This window comes from Rhipicephalus microplus, chromosome 9, assembly GCF_043290135.1.
Source record: "Rhipicephalus microplus isolate Deutch F79 chromosome 9, USDA_Rmic, whole genome shotgun sequence".
NCBI classification, from domain to species: domain Eukaryota; kingdom Metazoa; phylum Arthropoda; class Arachnida; order Ixodida; family Ixodidae; genus Rhipicephalus; species Rhipicephalus microplus.
In genome coordinates this window covers 76846942-76859189 of record NC_134708.1, presented here as the reverse complement: position 1 = coordinate 76859189, position 12248 = coordinate 76846942, and positions in this window count along the sequence as shown.

Sequence of the window (12248 nt, the reverse complement as noted above, 5' to 3'; positions counted from 1 at the left end):
GGCAAAGGGGTGGACGCACGGACGGACAGACGGAAAAATGGACGTACGGACTGATGCATGGAGGGACTGCCGACACGGAAAGTGGGGCGCTATGCAGTCCGACGAAAACTACTGCAATGGTTCCCGGTTTCCCGGCCACACCGCCCTGCTATGGTAGCCCTGCTTGAGGAGAGCGTTGTCACAGCGGATGACAACCAGCCTCGATAATTGAGCGTGGCGAGTGGTGGTTCTCTCTCTCTCTCTTTTTTTTTTTTTTTGCTCCATTGCACGAGCGTGAGACCTATGTCCGAGCCCTTCTTACATCAAGAAAGGAATGCCTAGTCAAAAACGTCGACCTGCAGGTGGGCGTTGGCTCAGTAGAGACATCTTCGTCTGGTTTCACAATATGTCCATCACGTAGCAAAATGCTTGTCCTGTAATTATTCCAAATAAACGTCAAGCTTCCTTCTACGGAAGGATATTTAGTATTTTCAAGCTGCCTCGACCCCATCTTTGCGAATCTCCTGTGCCAGAACGACCGGACACAACACTTCTAGAACCGCTGATATATCTCTTGAGAGTTTAATGCCGTTTCGTAATCTGTCATATAGAGGGTTCTTTTTTTATTTGGCAGTTTTATCAATTCTTCGATTACTCGCATAACGATGATCTACGGTAAAACACTATGCACAATTCAGATGATATTTCTGAATATTTCGTTCAACATGCTGAAAGGAGGTCGATCTGTCTGTATAGTTTGTGGATGAATGGGGAAACAGATCACGTCGTGTGTTGATGAAGTCAATTCATATATGCGTAGGATGGAAAGTTATCAGAAGAAGAGGAAGTGTGTGAGGACAGTTGTTACGTCACTTGCATGACGATAGAAGTGATGGTCTTTAGTGAACTATACTTTATAAGAAACCATCCAAAAGCACGAAAACAGCGAAGGAACCAGACAGGACAAGTGCTGGACTAAACACTAAATATCTATAAAGAAAGCCCCCACACGCATGAACCATCAGCGCATGCGTAAATAAGCTATCTGAGCCTAGTATGTTGCACATTTAACAATACAAAGCCATGAATTAAGCATGTCAAGGTGTCGCAAACAGCACATTTCTACAAAGCCAAAAGAATAGCGCACCGCGAGCCCTTGCGGTGTGGTCGCTGCCACTGCGCACGCGTCGTAACGCGAGTCGGCGCTCGCGGACCGCACGAAAAATCACGAAATTGCGTGTGGTAATGAGCTTCATTGATTTACATGTCCCGGACGGCGCCGGACGCCGGCGCCGCATTCGTTTTTCTCGGGGACCAACTGGAAGCTCCGCCCACTGGTCCGGGATTGCTCAGACGCATGTTCGTTTTTCGCGTGCCTGCCGGCCTGTGGGCGGCCCGGGACTGCCCGAACAATTTCTTTTAGACAGCTTGCAGACGACAGCGCGGTGCGCATGCTGTGCGGCCATCTTAAGTTAGACACAGGAAATTTTCGATGCGCTCTTCCTCTCTCTTTGCTTTTCTGTCCGCTTCTCGCATGTTTCTGGATTTCGCATTGTTAGTGCACCCACCTTTCGTCATCGGCGTTCTGAGCCACGTCGAGCATGTGCGTATTCCCGAAGCTCGGGCAAACACGCGTTTTACTCGCTACACAGTAAAACTTTTTACACCCAGAAGGGTGTAAATGAGCTTGTCCCGTGGACGACACCCTAAGGGTGTTAATTCAGCACCTTCCAAAAAGGGTGCTTTACCATGCACCCTTAGAATAGGGTGTACATGTAAAAAAACTGTAGGGTGTTAAAAAAACACCCTTAAGAAAGGGTGCCTTCCGTGTCCATCACTTTTTTAGCACCCTCTGAGGAGGGTGCGAGAAGGGTGCACAAGGGTGTTGAGTGCCCATGGCAGGGGTGGCGAATACTGCCACCAATAGATATCAGCATGCACTGATTAAACACTGCTTGAAGAAAGTGGTCCTGATTATCGATGGTGCACTACCTGTCGAGCTCCATTCATTGCGTGTGGGCAAAAATATAAACGCGTACAATCGTGTATGAACTTGTGCTGGATCTATATATACTTCAGTGTATATGCATAATGCGCGTTACAGAAAATGAAGCCTTGCTGCCCTTGCATATTGCGTTTATTTAATAGGCAAATAAAACATCAACTTTTCTTCTGCCACACAACTTTTTCACCAGATATACGTTCATGTATACGTACACTACACATGCAACACCTCAAATGTTTATTATATTTTTTCAGTTTCACTTTATTGACAATTCTTTGCAACATACAATTACACTGGTTTCAGTTTAGTATACTGCTTCAAGTACATAGAGACTACAAATGAAATACACGCTAATATGTCCCTATAATTCTTTCAAGTATCTACAATCCCAGTGGTTTCCAGTTTAATACTCCTTCGTGTACACAATCGGTTAATGGGAATGAAATACAGGCAAATATATACTTATGATTCTTTCAAATATATACAATCACCATGATTTCACTATATACGCCTTCATGTACACAATCGTTCCCAAGAAGTGATGCACACAAAAATATATATGGATAGTGTTTTCAAATGTATACAATCACAGTGGTTTAAGCTTTGTATTCCTGGATGTATAACAATTGGTTATGAGAAATGATGTACATGCAATCATATACGGGTTTTCGCACATATAACTTTAGCGAATACTTAAGAAACCAATACATTGATCAGAAACACAATATGCTAAAAACGAACACAAAACTGAGTCAGGACACACAAAAAACAAAAGAGGTAATGCATAATTATGGCTAATGACACAGCTGGGTCACTTTATGCCAAATGCCCCAGCCATTTTGGCAACCATCTCAAATGTATTCGAGAAACTCGTGCTGTATTGAAAATAGTGAACTTCTGGAATATTTAGGAGAGGAAAAATATTTGGTCACGTGGCTGCCTTCTGAACTTTCTGGAATGCCGTCTAGGTGTTGTATGTGAAAAATTTTATTTTAAAAGCACCGCTCCTTCTTTCCATGCGAAACTCCGTCTACGTGTTACGTAACAAGAGCTTAATTTGGGAGAGTTGGTTCATCGTGGTTGTGTGCTAGTCACAGCGCGACAACTTTAGGAAGAGACAGAAAGGACAGGAAAGAGCACAGACTGTCAACTGAATTTAATGAATGTGCTACGAGCGCTTTTATACGGAGTACAAGAACCGTGTTCATGCGCGACGACACGTGTGAGCACTACAAAATAATTTTAACTGTGAAAAGAATACTCCCTCTTGGAAAGGATAAGTGAACGTGTAGTGATGCACTGATCATTGGTTTACCTGATAAAAAATATTTCTACAAACGTTAAATTGGCATTAAGTAAACCTATTCTCGTTACGAATGGGGCAAGATTGACTATTCCTGTTGCTGTTTAGTACACAAACTTTTGAAAGCTTGCAAGGGGTGGAAAACAACACGCTAATATCATATCTGCTGGCTATTTTTCTAGTTGTGAGACACGCGATGTGGTATAACATGCAAAGGTTTTGGTCATTGTTTTTTATTGGTCCTGTCTTCTTTAACTTTACTTTCTGCAGGAGGGTTTTGCAAACGGGTGTGAAGATTCTGTTGGGATACCCAGCATCTTTTAGTCTTTTAATCTGGTTTTTAAGCCTGACCTCACCCTTGTGCTAACAAGACTTCTGAAGGGTGGCCTGAATACATGTGGTATCAATTCCTCTTTCTATTAATTTTGAATGCCCACTATCAAAAGGCAGAACATTCTTAGCACTCCTGGGCTGATAGCACCAGCCAATACCCCAACAGCATCATCACACTTGTTTGCGAAACCCTCCTGCAGAAAGTAAAGTTAAAGGAAACAGGACCAAAAGAAAAAGAGAATGACCAATCACCTTTGCATGTCACATGGTACTACGTACATAAGGTGTCTCACAATTTGAGGAAAAGAGCCAGCAGATATGACATTGTTGTTTTCCACCCCTTGCAAGCTTTCAAAAGTGCATGTACTTACAGCAACAGGAATAGTCAATCTTGCACCATTCGTCACTAGAATAGGTTTACTGAATGCCAATCTAATGTGTATGAGATACCGCTAACACGTGGAAAAGTAAACATAGGACAAACTGGGCAATGCTTCAATGATCAAGCAAGAGAGCATGCTTCAAATGTTAAGAAGGGCTATAGTAGTCTCATGGCCGGACACCGTAAAGAATGTAAGTGTAGTCCTAGGTTTCATAAAACACGGTTTTTGAAAAAAAAAGCAAGCAGAAAATGAGAGATTTTAGAACTCTTTATCAGGAAGGCCAAGGATCAATGCATCAGTACACCTTCACTTATCTTTTCCGAAAAAGAGTATTCTTTTTTCGGTTAAAATTATTTTGTCATGGTCACACATGTGTTGTTGCAGATGAGCCCTGGTCTTGTGCTCAGTATAAAAACGCTCGTAGCACCTTCAATAAAATTCAGTTGACAGCACTCTTTCCTGTCCTTTTTGCGATAAGATTTTTATTACAGAAAAAAATTTCATTTTCTTACAGTTTAGGTATAATGATGAGTTTTCATTGTATCACAACATGGAGCAAATTGCATCTCAATACGGACAAAAATCACGATTTTGTGAAATTCGTGATATTTTCTCGTATATTTCAGCAGCTTGAGAGGTATAAAGATATTTTTTCCTCAGAATATACCTTCTGTGGAGTAAGTATTCACTGCTCAGATATTCATACAAAGTGCAATATTGCAATAAAAAATGCAAACATAACACATTTTGGCTTTATTCTTGGAAGCGAATGTGGCAAAAAAAACTGCACTATTATTTTTGAGCTTCAAATACCTTACAGAAGCACATTTACTTAACAGGTAGACCGAATCTGCTTTAGAAAAAATAAGCGGTAGTTTTAAAACAAAATTTTCCACAAACAACACACAGACGGCATTATGCCAGGAAGTTATAAGCCAGCCACATGAACAAAACTTTTTTTCTCGCTGAAGTATTCTAGCAGTTCACTGTTTTCAACGCAGTAAGTCAGCACATTTTTTTTTTCAAATACAATTCAGGTGGTCGCCAAAGTGGCTGGGACGTTTGTCATGGAATGGTCCAGCTATATTTAAGCAAAATAACTTACACAAATAACAATATTTGTTCATCTACCATGAACACACTAGAAAAAGTTGTTCAGGCATTGTGACACTAAAATTTTCAGCGTCGTACTGCCTGAACAACTTCTTTGATAAACTCCAAACTTACGCCGAGAAAAAGCCACTCAATCACGGTGGTTGTTAAAGGCCTTGCGGCCGTAGACAATGTTGAAAATAAAAAAAAAATCAACTCATCAGTGCTGTCACTCCTTCCTTCTTCGTCATTACTGACACGGAAGATTTTTCGGTTATCCATGTGGAGGTTCAGGAAGTAGGCTTGCTCTAGGCTGGGTCCAGGGTAGACTACGCAGGACGTCAGCGGCACCCTCTCATCCTGTAATAAGAGCAAATATGACTTCTCATAAAAAATTTTCGTGCTGTTCTGGCAGCACCATATATAAAGAATGTGTAGTGTGTATCCTTCGAAATGGCGTGTAATTGACATTACACTAAACTCGAAGCATACAACCCATACATTCCAATAGTTTCGTATGATAAAGATAAGAGTTTTTCAGCATACAGCGAATTCCCGAAATGAGGTGAAGTGTAAGACTACAGCTCAAAAATGGCACTTACGAAAGCCTGAACTCACTTAAGAATCAAATTCCTTCTAGGGTAGTGAGCCAGTGTGAAAAACAATTCTTAAAGTACAACGTTTAGAACATGTAGCATTAATCAAAACGCACAAGAAACTTACCTCTTCATGTACAAACAGTGAAGACATCTCTGCTTTCTCTTTTACATGAGAACAAATGATCTTGGCCGTGGCACTAGCGAAGAGGTCTGCAAAAAAAAAAAGTAAAAGATTTACTTACTTAAATCACGCCTCTAAAACAATCTGAGGAATTGTTACAAGTCACCAATCAGTGCAATTCTGACTGCCTCTATAAGGGCATCAAAAATGAACAATTTTCTCGTTCTTTCTACTCTCACAAGACGCTCCGTCAATGGAATCTAATCCAAATTTGACGCTGTGCTTCCTATTTGCCTGCTTTCTAGACGTAGGGCTGCGAACATGTGTTTTGTGCACCTAATCTAGCACAGAAATTCGTCATCTATAATTCAATCATCTTAATTCATTGTAATTTGATAAAAGATGTGATAGCTCGTCCAGTTTTTAAAGAGTTGCGGGCCTGCAATAGGCACTGCCTTGCACGTATGAAAGTACTTCTTTTAAAAAAAATTCAAAGCTTGCTTTCAGAAAAAGCGTCTGGCATATTTCGACAACCAAGCCCATCCTCTGATGGCAATCAGGGGCACGCTATTAGCGATTATTGACTACGAGATTTACAAACGTAACCCGTGCCTAAATACTCAGTTAAACACAATCACGCAAGTAAGAGCGCTCGAACGACACCAACGCGCGCGGACGCCGACTACGTTGCAGCAGCCATGACGTATGCTAGAGAAACCGCACATAGCTCCAACAGTCACGTATACTCTCTCGATTCTGTTATAACGCCGAACATTATCGCAGATGAAAGCGAAGCACGAAAACAGCAAACAGAAACGAGGGAAAACAACGCACGGCGATGGCCAGAACAACGCGCCTTTGGAAGTCTGCTAGATCTTTCCCTGTTGCTGGTGGCACTTGTCCTAAATAGCTTAAAAGACCGAGGCGCACGTGCTGGGAGCATCGCGGCATATCAGCACCTCCAACTATACCGTCTTTAAGCAAAAAAAAAAAAAAAGCCATTTCGTACAGTGCGCCTCTGTACATAATTTTTGCTTTTTCTTTCTTTTTTTGCGCTTACACCAACAGAAGCACGTTGCACATTTGAGTATTAATAGAAATGTTATTACGATGTAGCCCAAAGCACATCTTAAAACAATATCAATCACTTTGTGCAGTGTAGAGACAATGTGCGATCAGCAACTAATCCCGCCCTTGTTAAGTGAACACATCACTCACTGTATGAGTGATGCAGGCACTTACACAACATCGCGCATAACAGTGTGAACTCGTTAAGTCCCACGTTTAATCGGGCATCTGCAACAGGCCCGCGAACGCATGCTGTTGTAAATGGCTGGCAGCTACTTCGGCAGAGCTGCTGCAGGCGCCCAGCTAGAGCTGTATGATTACTACTTACGAAAACAGTACACTCACCGTTAACAGGCCCACGTTGTCCGAGTCCGCCACTCCATGAATATTCCTTAATCCGAGCGTCACTTCGAACACGGTGTCATGCGTGACCACCATTGAATATGCGCCTGTTCGCTAGAACACACACAGCGACCAAGACCCCCGACCAACGCAACGCATTTGAAGGACTGATGAGACAGAGAGAGCAACACTGAGAGAGAGAAGGAGGAGGCACTGGCGGCGGCGTGGCGGCGCCGCAGCTGTCGACGCAGGTGTTCGGTGACGCAACTCTTCGCTTATCTACGCCGCCGTTGTGGGAGCAACGCTGGCCGGGTTGAGCGGGGGGAGGAGGAGCGGCAAACCCGCCAAGACGGCGCCGAAAGGCAAACGCTATGGCGCATACGGCGGACGGCCGTTCAACGCGGAATGACTCCTTGTAAACGGCCACTCTCCTTCCAGCCAGTCGCACAGCGACGCAGGTTATTTACCAGCCTCGGGTTCTTTGAGTATTTTGACGGAATGCGATTGCAGTGGGCGAAAAATAGTGAAGCAAAACTTGCGCAAAACAAAGTGCACCATGGAATGGCCAGAAACAATAATTATTTCGTCCTCGGTGGCATTAGCGGGAGAGCATCGCTACACCTTTTTCCAGAGAAATTTCTTTTTGCATTGTCTGTGTCAGGCGATTCCGCGTATGGTGCCGCAAACACTGAATGCGTAGTCGAAGCTGGAACGAATTAATCCACAGTAGCGGATGTTTAGAAGGCTTGTCATGCACCACGAAACGTGCCGAGGTTGTTATAACAAACTTTTTGCTGAGCACATGATCAACACATAATTCCATATGGTTACCCAATGAGCTAGCTAAGCACCTGTAGCAAAGGCAGTGCACGTTCTTGTTAAACGTTGTTAATATAAACGATGGTTGTGCATAAGTGCAGTGACAGCTTTCCGTGTGAATTGGTCATAACCCACGTTTTCGAGCGTAGAAGCGCCTCAACGGAGCTAATCAGTTACCACAGCAAGTTCGTAAGCAATGATGAGGTACGAAAATGTGCAGCTGTTTTCCATGTACTGAATAGTTAGTGTACAGTGCCTTGACCACCGCCATTTCTTAAGCCACCTCCCATATAGACTACCAGTCTGAACAGGTGTGGGACCTTAAACACTAAGAAGCAGTGCCGCCCCCCCCCGCACACACACATGAAATTTGAGGGCGCACGGGCTGATGCACACGCATACTTATTCACAGGCGCACACACATACACGTATACACACATACGGCAACACACACACGCGACCGTAAACGCACGCATGCATGGGCGTACACATGTGCACAGGCACGCTTAACACAAGCACGGACTCGCACATACACGCGCACGCACACATGCACGGGTGTACACACAATCGCGCTTACACGCGAACACATGCGCAGGCTCACGCACACACACACCCATACTCGGGCGAACATTATGTTCCTGTATATAATCCACAGCAAACATGTAGCTTATAACCAACGCTAAGGTGAGCTTTCGTAACGTGGATTGCAGTTAATTGCCATTATAGATGAAACGCGATTTGCTTCTGCTGGCATTCTGCTGTATTCGGAGAGCACCTTCACACATTCTAAGTCAATTAGGCCGTCATTTAACGCAAGGTCCACATACTCGTGCAGTAGCTACGCTGCTCGGCCGCCAATCCGAAGGTCGCGGGTTCGATGCCGGCCGTGGCAGTCGAATTCAGATGGAGGCGAAAAGGCCTGTGCACTGTGCGATATCGGCGCTCATTAAAGAACACCAAATGGTCAAAATCTCTAGAGCTTTCCACTACGGCGACCCTCATAATCATATCGAGGTTTTTGAGACGTAAAATACCAAATATTATAATTATGTGTTCTTCTTATGCTGCATATTTCATCTGATGAATCGTCACCTACACCCTTCTCAGGCACAAAAGCACCCTTAGAGCCTATTTTAGGGTGCTATCGAGGCAAGCACCCAAACAAATGGGTGCTTTTTTTTCAATCGACCATTTATGGGTGTTAAAGGGTGTTGCAAAGGGTGCTTTCTCGTAAAAGCACCCTTTTTACACCCTTTTGGGTGTAAAAATTTTTACTGTGTAGGAGAAACAGCGGTGGAACGACCGCGCCGGTCTACGATACGCACGCGCTCGAGTAGTTCACTTACAGTAAGTTGCATCACGACAGAAATTGGTATAATTCACTACCTAACTGCTGTTTAAGCTGCAAATGAATCAGCGTTGTGGCCTGTGTTGCAGTTATGGAGGGAACAGACGGCATAGCCTGGTCGCAGCCAGGCATAGCAGACGCGACAGCGGATGCAGTCAGCATCAAGCGCGCAGATGGCCCGTGGCCGCTCGGGACATTTAGATCACGTGCATGTGACGTAGCCACCCGTGAGCCGAGGCGTCCGCGGGCCGTCCGCGAGTGATCCGGGACTTGGTAAATCGATGAAGCTCAATGGCAATGGTGGCCCGCATGTGGCCCGCAAACGCTGGTTTCGAGGTTACGGGCTGTAATGGCGGCCCGCATGTGGCACGCAAGCGCTGGTTTCGAGGCTATGGTGTCGCTGCGATCGTGCGTTGCGGATTCTAAAACTCTCTATTAACGCCCCGTGCGCCCGTTGACTAAAAACTGAGGGTTTGCACCACATATGTCACGTTGCCTTTTATATTATATTGATACGCTTCGCAACTTTCATATTCGATGCTATTTTGCAATCCCCCTCCCCTTTTTTTTTATGGCACCCTGATTTGAAATCAGGGGCGCGCTGCTAGAGCCTTTGCAGCGCAGAGGTACGTGAGTTTCGAAATTTCCTTGTCATGTAGCCGTGTCTACAAAGGTAAGAAGAACCGATCAGCTTCAATGACAGAGTGCGTGAACACCGCATTCTACTCCCTACAGATACTGGTGGAAACTCACCGCTGCTCTGCAATGGCTTGCGTCCCTGATTTGAAATCGATAAGTGTAATTGGCAAAGGAATAAAGTATAAGCTTGAATGTAAAGCTTGGCAAAGCGTCATGTGTAAATAATCAATCAGTTTTTTTTTTCTGACAGATTTCGCGTTTCTACATAGTGATTGCACGGTAGCGTCGACTCTGTACTGTTTCATGAAAATGCGCTATTTGTAACACTTTAAACACCTGTGCACTGTTAGGTGTGCAACTGTGAAATGACTCGGATAGCTCAATTTATGCACGCGTTGCTGGGTTGTGTGTGGCTGGGCTTTCTGCAATAAACATTGTGTTTGAAGTTCAATGCTTGCTCTCTGTGGTTGTTCTCCTTTGTTGTATTAGTGTCTTTTCTTGAATTCTTCTTCCGAATACTGTGAAGCAATTCGCACAGCAAGCTGGCAGCGTTAGTGATGTACTGTTTCAAACACCATTTTATATAAATTGGCATCTAGATTTATTTAGTCGAAGATACAACACGGGTGAAGTAAGGCGCTGATTACTCGGTTTGATCGATTGTCAAAGAGGGCATGACAAAGCGGAGGAAACCCGTTTTATCCCCATTAATGACACAGTGGGGCTTGAGCCCGGGTCCGCTGGGTGCCTGCCCAGTATTCTACCACTGAGCCACGCCAGTGCATGCATATGGGACTTGTTGGCAAGCTTGCCTTAGGCAAGGTTGACGTCGGGAAAGCAATCGCGTCAATACGACTTATAAAGCGTTTTAAAATAGCGAAAGAACAATTAACCAGTCGTCGCACAATGCGAATAGCGTAGCGTGTGGCTCGTTCAATGCTCCAACCAATTACAAAATATTGTTCTTGCTCACCCATTAGCTCTGGTGCATACTTACTTCAGGCGTAATTCCTCATTGTCGTCAGCCACTACATGAACAATTGACACGAAATTCCTTGCAAGTGTTTAGCGGATACCACGCTTCTCAGAAAAATGTCGAAAAATAGCAGACAAATGCCGGCCTACTACCCTAAAATATGAATGATTTATGCTATAGTGGGTATCAAGCGAGTATGCTGAGTGTTTAGAAAAGGCACTGAAAGGCCGCTCTTTTAGCTCTCGCTGTGGCTGTGGTGCGCCTTCCGCGCAGGCCTGGCGTTTTTTTCTGATACAGTTATTTAACTGTAACCGGCAGGCAAATTGATTGCGATGCCTTTACTAGAGGGCAGAATTAAGAAAGGGCGGATAATTTACTGGTGACAGAATAAACTGCCAAAGAAAGCCAGCTTTACTAAAAAAAAAATTCCGCCATATCCACGAAGTGAATGATGATGAGTGGGCGAAGCTCCGGAGGTAAACCTGGTAAACCATGAATCCTCTGTACATTTTGCCCACTCGATTTTATTACATCGCTCCCCCTAGCGTACGTCGCCGCACTAAATCGAACGATTTCCTTCAACCAATGACACGCGCCATATGTGACATCATTCCTATTTTATAAGATCTCGCGTCTTTCATCAACTACAAGTAGCGCTTTCTAGTTTATAACATCTTGCATCTTTTCATCATCAGCTACAAGTACCACCACTACAAGAACTAAACGAGAGGTGGCTACATACAGGAGACGGTACCGCCATCTAGTGAACACTGCAAGAACTAAACTAGAGGTGGCTACATACAGGGGACGGTACCGCCATGTAGTGAACACTGCAAGAACTAAACTAGAGGTGGCTACATACAGGCTACAGGGGACGCACAGCCCACGCCCTAAGGAGCTTCGCCCCTAAAAAAAAAAGAAAAATCGGCGCGGCCAAAAAAACACATTGGCGGCGGCGCGCCGATCAGCTGGCGGCGGCGGCTCAGCATCGCAACTGCCAAGGCGCGCCTCGCTAGCATTGAATGCAGTCGTTCTGGGAGTTTAAAATGCGAAAAAGCGTCTGTTCACACTGCGCCCGCTTATAAAATGTCATCTGGGTACCACTGCGATGTCATCGGATGCGACAACAACCTGCGCAAGAGGAAGAGATTGTTGAGCACTGCCTGTGAAGTTCACAAAGTTCACAGCGCATCGCGGGAATCGTGCTGGTGTGATGTTTTGCGATGACACAGATTTCCGTC